Consider the following 7,629-nt stretch of genomic DNA (forward strand, 5'->3'; position numbering starts at 1 on the left):
TGGAATAAAATCCAATTCATGGACAACCTCTTTCATGGAGCTTTTCTGAACTAATCAAATGAGATAATTTTGTAAAAGCACTTAGCACAATGTCTGGAAGAAAGCAGACACTATATAAAAGCTTATTCCCTTCCCCTAATTACACTAATTCACATTTCTTGCATAATAATAAGTTTACCTAGGCCTTTCATTTTTTTTATTTTTAGAAATAATATGTACAATTTATATACATACTTTTTTTTAAAAAGGCAGTAGGAAATGAGCATTCAGTTTCATATTTAAAATATTCCTTTTTGTGTTCTGTTTTCAGAGTCCAAATTCTAAATTAGACCATTCCTCTCCCCCCAATACTTTGGATATTAGCTCCAGCAGGCCTCAAATGTAACAATGGAAACATTTCCCCATGAGTTATTGATTTGCTTCCTGGGTCAGGGAAATTCACACTTTCTATGGAATAGGATTCATATGTACCAAGTCTAGAACTTCAAGATATTCAGGATATGGCATATTCTTTATCCCTTAATAATAAAGGCTCTGGATCTCTATTACATTATCATCGCTGAGCCTGAAGAGTCTTTGTTCCTGATATTGATAGTTGGGGAACATGATGGAGTTTGAATCCTGAGAGTGTCCTAGGCCCAGGCCTTTCTTATAAACAGCCATGAGGAAGAGGTTGGTTACCTCCTCAGAATATGACCATTCTTCATCACTGTCAAAGCAGACAGCAACTTGGTATTCAGGATCTGGGGCAAAAGCATGAGGTAGGAGGTAGGGGTAGGCATCTACATGATCTCCAGCCAGGAAAGCAAACTCAATGTTAGAATCTTGTTTATGCACTCTTTCGAATTTCAAGGGTGTCATACAGCTCCAGACTTCTGCTGCCTTCTGCAAGATCTTTTCAACTGTCTTATGATTCATGCCCTTTGGATAGTTGATGATACTGTAGGTTATGGGGTTATTTTCAACTTTGGGCTTCCCACGAAAAAATGAGTAGTCAGCAATATCTCGAACCCCACATTGAGGCAGCCTTAAGATGGCCTTTGTGGGCTCATCCAACCAATCAGTTTCTTCCAGTGTAAAGAAATGCTGCAAGAAGCACAATTGATCCTCCAAAGTATAGTGCTGGATTCTTCTTTGGTGAAGAAGAATTGATGGAAGTAATCTTTAAAGAAGTCCAACTCATTAAGGACAGTTCTGGTGATAACAAGAAAGGACAAACACCAGGCAAGAAAAAAGCAAAGATGAGAAGAGTAGATAGCACGATTAAAGTCCCAGATCTACTGTAGGCTACATCCCTAGGGCTTTTAATGAAACAACATTGAAGCTACACCTCTAGGTAATAATATTAGTACCTAATATTATTGATTAGTATTATGATATTACAATAATATATTATGCCACATGTCATATATTGCATGCTATTTATAATATAATGAGTACTAATCAGTACTAATATTTTTGTCTCCATTTTGCAAGGAAGGAAACTCACTGACAGAGGTCAAACATCTATGGTGATCCAACCAATAACTGTAAAATAAATGATTTCAACACAGATCTATTGATTTCAAGTTTAACACTTCCCCTGCCCAATTTTACCCTTCTCAATCATATTAATTTATTAATTAGCACATTTATTGAACACCTAGAAAGTGTAAGGCACTGTGATAAATGTTTTGAGGGATGTAAACAAATATAGAACAAGGCTTCTGTGAAAGGAACTTAAAATGTTTAAAATGTTTAAAAAATATCCCCTTTTTATTGTCTAACCAGGAACTTGGTTAAATTAGTTAATAGGATCATAAATGTAAATAGAGTTTGGCAGTTTATACGTGTGGGTCCCTTTCCCTTTTTTATTATCTCCTTGGGATACAGAATTAGTAGTGGTGTTGCTGGATCAAAGCGTAAGCATAATTTTATAGCCCTTTGGGCATAGTTCCAAATTGTTGTTCACAACTCTACCAACAATGCAGTAGTGTCCCAATTTTCCCACACATTCTTTAACATTTATCATTTTTGTAGTCAGGGGGCAGAGCCAAGATAGCATATGGAAAGCAGGGACTTGCATGAGTTCCCCCCAGGTCCCTCCAAATACCTATAAAAAATGGCTCTGAACAAATTCTACAATTGCAGAATGTATGAAATAGCAGAGGGAAGCAGGTCTCCAGCCCAGGACAGCCTGAATGGTCACTGGGTAAGGTCTAACACACAGACCTAGGAGCAGAGCAGAGCAGCACCCAGCATGGGCTGCACCTGGACCAACCACACCAGGAGCCAGGTGGAACAGGCCTTAGTGCCCTGAATCAGTGAGCTGTGGCAGTTACCAGACTTTTCAAACAACAAACACCAAAGAGAAAAGAGAAGATTAGTAGGAAAAACTGTGGGGGCCAGAGTGAAAGGAGTTCGCAGTTTGGCCACTGCCCTGGGGGCACAGGAGAAGATGCAGCTACAGAACTACAGCTGCAGTTGCTTGAGGCCCCAAATCCAAATGGTGGGAGGAATTAAGTGGCAGATCTGAGCAGGAGTGCAGAGACAGATTAGATCTGAGTCTGGTCCAGGTAGGCAATTCTTGGGGAAGGAGCACCGCTGGCATGGCAGAGCTTGCTGTATAGAAATAGCTCTGAAAACAGTGCAGCACCTCAAGCTTGGGACAAAGTACACTAAACTCTACAAGCAGTCATACCCGGACAAAAAACTCAAGGGTCAAGTGAGTTGGCTGGGAACATGGCCAGGCAGCGAAAATGGACTCAGATTCAGACTCAGACTTTGGAATCTTTCTTTGGTGACAAAGAAGACCAAAATGTACAGCCAGAAGAAGTCAACAAAGGCAAATAGCCTATATCAAAAGCCTCCAAGAAAAACATGAACTGGTCTCAAACCATGGAAGAGCTCAAAAAGGATTTGGAAAAGCAAGTTAGAGAAGCAGAGGACATATTAGGAAGAGAAATGAGAGTGATGCAGGAAAACCATGAAAAACAAATCAATGACTGGCTAAAGGGGACCCAAAAAATACTGAAGAAAATAACACCATGAAAAATAAACTAACTCAAATGGCAAAAGAGCTCCAAAAAACCAATGAGGAGAAGAATGTCTTGAAAGGCAGAATTACCCAAATGGAAAAGGAAGTCCAAAAGACCACTGAAGAAAATACCACCTTAAAAATTAGATTGGAGCAAGTGGAAGCTAATGACTTTAGGAGAAATCGAGATATTATAAAACAGAATCAAAAGAATGAAAAAATGGAACACAATGTGTAATATCTCATTGGAAAAACCACTGACCTGGAAAATAGATCCAGGAAAGATAATTTAAAAGTTATTGGACTACCTGAAAGCCATGATCAAAAAAAGAGCCGAGATATCATCTTTCAAGAAATTATCAAGGAGAACTGCCCTGATATTCTAGAGCCACAGGGCAAAACAGGAATTGAAAGAATCCACCGATCACCTCCTCAAATAGATCCCAAAAAGAAAACTCCTAGGAATATTGTTGCCAAATTCCAGAGCTCCCAGATCAAGGAGAAAATACTGCAAGCAGCCAGAAAGAAACAATTTGAGTATTGGGAACCGCAATCAGAACAACCCAAGATCTGGCACCTTCTACATTAAGAGATCGAAGGGCTTGGAATACAATATTCTGGAGGTCAATGGAGCTAGGATTAAAACCAAGAATCACTTACCCAGAAAAACTGAGTATCATGCTCCAAAGCAAAATACGGATTTTCAATAAAATAGAGGACTTTCAAGTTTTATCAGTGAAAAGACAAGAGATGAATAGAAAATTTGACTTTCAAACACAAGAATCAAGAGAAGCATGAAAAGGTAAACAAGAAAGAGTAATCATAAGGGACTTACTAATGTTGAACTCTTTTGTTTACATTCCTACTTGGAAAGATGATGTGTATAATTCATGAGACCTCAGTATTAGGGTAGCTGAAGGGAATATACATATATAGAGAGACAGAGGGCGTAAGGTGAATTGAATATGAAGGGATGATATCTAAGAAAATAAAATCAAATTAAGGGATGAAAGAGGAATATAATGAGAGAGGGAGAAAGGGAGAGATAGAATGGGGTAAATTATCTCACATAAATGTGCAAGATAAAGGTAAGAAAAAGCAGTTCTGTAGTAGAGGAAGAGGGGGCAGGTGAGGGGAAATGAGTGAATCTTGCTCTCATCGGATTTCGCCTGAGGAGGGAATACCATACATACTCAATTGGGTAACTTACCCCACAGTAAAGAAGGAGGAAGAAGATAAAAAGGGGGGGATGATAGAAGGGAAGAGAGATGGGGGAGGAGGTAATCAAAAGCAAACACTTTCAAAAAAGGAACAGGATCAAGGGAGAAAATTGAATAAAGGGATATAGGATAGGAAGGTGCAAAATATAGTTAGTCTTTCACAACTTGAGTACTGTGGAAGGGTTTTACATAATAATATGCATGTGGCCTATGTTGAATTGCTTGCTTTCTTAGGGATGGTGGGTGGGGAGGGAAGAGGGGAGAGAATTTGGAACTCAAAGTTTTAAAAGCAGATGTTCAAAAAGAAGTTTTTGCATGCAACTAGGAAATAAAATATACAGGCTATGGGGCATTGAAATATATATTGCCCTACAAGAAAGTAAGGGAAAAGGGGATGGGGGGAGTGACAGATGGGAGGGCTGACTGGGGAACAGGGCAACCACAATATATGCCATTTTGGAGTGGTAGTAAGGGTAGAAATGGGGAGAAAATTTGTAATTCAAACTCTTGCGAAAATCAATGCTGAAAACTAAAAATATTAAATAAATAATAATAAAAAAATAATTTATCATTTTTCTTCCTTGTCATATTACCCAATCCAATAGTTTTGAAGGTTGTTCAATTTGTATTTTTCTAACCAAAAGTGATTTAGAGCACTTCTTCGTATGCTTACAGATAACTTTGATTTCTTCATCTGAAAACTTCCTGTTCATATCCTCTGACTATTTGTCAATTGGGAAATGGTTCATATTTTTTTAAAAATTTGACTCCATTCTCTACATATTTGAGAAATGGAGTCTTTATCAGAGACACTTGCTGTAAAGATTGTTTCCTAGGTTTTTGTTTTCCTTTTAATTTTGGTTACATTTGTTTTGTTTGTGCAAAGCTTGCTTTTATTTTAATAAAACCAAAGATATCTATTTTACATTTCATAATATTCTCTATCTTTAGTTTGGTTATGAATTCATCCCTTCTCCATAGATCTGACAGGTAGACTATCCCTTGCCTCTCCCCTTTCACCCTTTCCTTCTTTAACTGTTTTGTTTCTGACTCTCCCCTGCTCTGCCCTATATTCTGCTAGTTCCCACACTCCATTACTTAATTCCCTCCCTTCCTACTTTCCTGTCAGGTAAGATGTATTTTTGTATTTAACTTATTATGTATATTATTTCTTCTTTGAGCCAGTACTGATGAAAGTAAGGTTCAAGTGATGTCCATCACCTACCCTCCTAGCTTTCCCTCCACTGTAATAATACCTTTCTTTCAAATTTGAGCTCTGCTCCTGGGGTTGAAGGATCACTGTCTCAGGCTTCTTGTTCCAGGGCTGCAGGCCATGACTGATTACCTGGTGCTCCACTGATGTTTCTCAAAGATCCATTGTGGACCCTCACATCTGGTGCTGTGCTGAGGGGTGGGTTAGGGGTGGCTGGAGAGGCTAGAGGCCATAAGGGTCTGGCAGCTTACCTGGTGGCAGGGCACTAGAGCTGGTGTCTGATGTATGCTGATGCTGGTGGAATGTTTTTGCATTTCCACAGGGGCTACACAGAAGCATGTGGCAGTGTGGTAGCTGCCTGTTTGCCTGGGGCTATGTTGAAGCATGTGGGGGTCCTGGTGTTGGAATTTGCCTGCTCCACAATACTAGGGTTCAGGTCCTTCTGTTAGTTTTCTGAGGTCAAGCTTGCTGCTGGCTTCCTGGGATGCTTCTTCTTCTGGACTGCCCACCCCTTTTAGCTGAGTGAGACAAATATATCCTGCCAATCATCCAGGTTTCTTTGGCTAAAAGACTGTTTCACCTGATCGTTTTCCTGGTTCTACTCTTTCAGGATTTGTTTTGCGGCACCACTTTGTTTGGAGGTGAATATGGGAGAGTTATAGTGATCTACTTCTTACTCACACATCTTGGCTCCCAGCAGTTATTGAGAAGAGGTCTTTAGAGGGAGAATCATTTTTTCTAGATCAATCAACAAATTCTCCTTTTTTATTTTTAGTGTCTATTTTTTGTTTAATTTTTAATTCATGGAATAAAACAAGCATTTCCATAATATAGTATAATTTTAAAAAGAGACAATTCCCATGAAACTGCAAATCTATTGTCTATGACTTGCTGTTCCAATTAAATATGTAATAAAGTTATGTATATTTCTTTTTTTCTTCCCCCCCCACCAAGAGATGGCTACCATTAGATCAAAATGTTTGTGTGCATTTGTGTGTATGTGTGTGTGTAAAATCATTCTATACATACTTCTACTTATCAGTTCTTTCTCTGGATGTAGATATCATCTTTATACATATGTCCTTTATAGTTAATTTGGGTATATAAAATAGATGAAATGATTTATTCACTCAAAGTTTTTCTTAAAAGAATATTGTTTTTACTGTATACAATGTTCTCTTGGTTCTGCTCATTTCACTCTTCATTATTTAATTCAAGTCTATTCATGTTTTTCCAAGATCAATGAGCTCATCATTTCTTATAGAACAATAATATTCTATCACAATCACATACCACAATGTGTTCAATGTGTTCATCCCCCACTTGATAGGCTTCCTCACAATTTCCAATTATTTGCCACCACAAAGAGAGCTGCCGTAGATATTCTAAAATGTATAGATTAATTTCCTGTTCCTCTAATCCTCTTTAGAAACAGACCTAGAATTCGCATTGCTGGGTCAGAGGATATAGGCAGTTTAATAATCATTGGGGTATAAATCCAGATTGCTCTCTAAAATGGTTGGATCAGTTCACAATTCCATCAAAAATGGCACAGGCATTAAAGGCTCCAAATTAGTTAGGTGGACAATAGATGTTTTAGGATTTTAGGGAGATTACTTCAAATAATTCTCCATAGTGGAAATGTGGTTTTAGCTAATCTTTGAGACATGAGCAAAACTGATAGAGATGCAGGTTGAATGGCAGGTAGAAGGGCATTAAAGTTGGTGGGGATGACATAGGCAACAGCACAAAGACATAGGTATACAAAAAATGGTTAAGGAATAGTTGGGCTGGAATGACTCCAACTGGAAGTCTAAAGAATTTGAATTTGAATTTTCTTTGACAGACAGAGGGAAACAATTATACACATACACATATACATATATGTGTGTATATGCATATATATGTGTGTATATTCATACATAAACACATACACATACATGCATATACACATGTGTGCATATATATGTATATGTATATATGTGTGTGTATATATGTATGTGTGTGTGTGTGTATATTTTTTTTTGAGCAAGCAGTGATGAAATACAATTGATAAGAGGGAGAAGATATTGTGGGAAAGATGACCAGATGAATGTTAATACTGAAAGTACCTAAAGGTTGGTGGAGGAGAGAAGAAAATGAAGAGATGGATAAACAGATCTTTAAAAAGCAAGAATTGA

General features: G+C 38.0%; 1 pseudogene; it reads right to left on the reverse strand.

The window, feature by feature from the left end:
• Positions 1-519: 519 nt before the first annotated feature.
• LOC118837088 lies at positions 520-5,835 on the reverse strand (annotated as a pseudogene).
• Positions 5,836-7,629: the final 1,794 nt, after the last annotated feature.

This window comes from Trichosurus vulpecula, chromosome 2 (assembly GCF_011100635.1).
Source record: "Trichosurus vulpecula isolate mTriVul1 chromosome 2, mTriVul1.pri, whole genome shotgun sequence".
NCBI lineage: Eukaryota > Metazoa > Chordata > Mammalia > Diprotodontia > Phalangeridae > Trichosurus > Trichosurus vulpecula.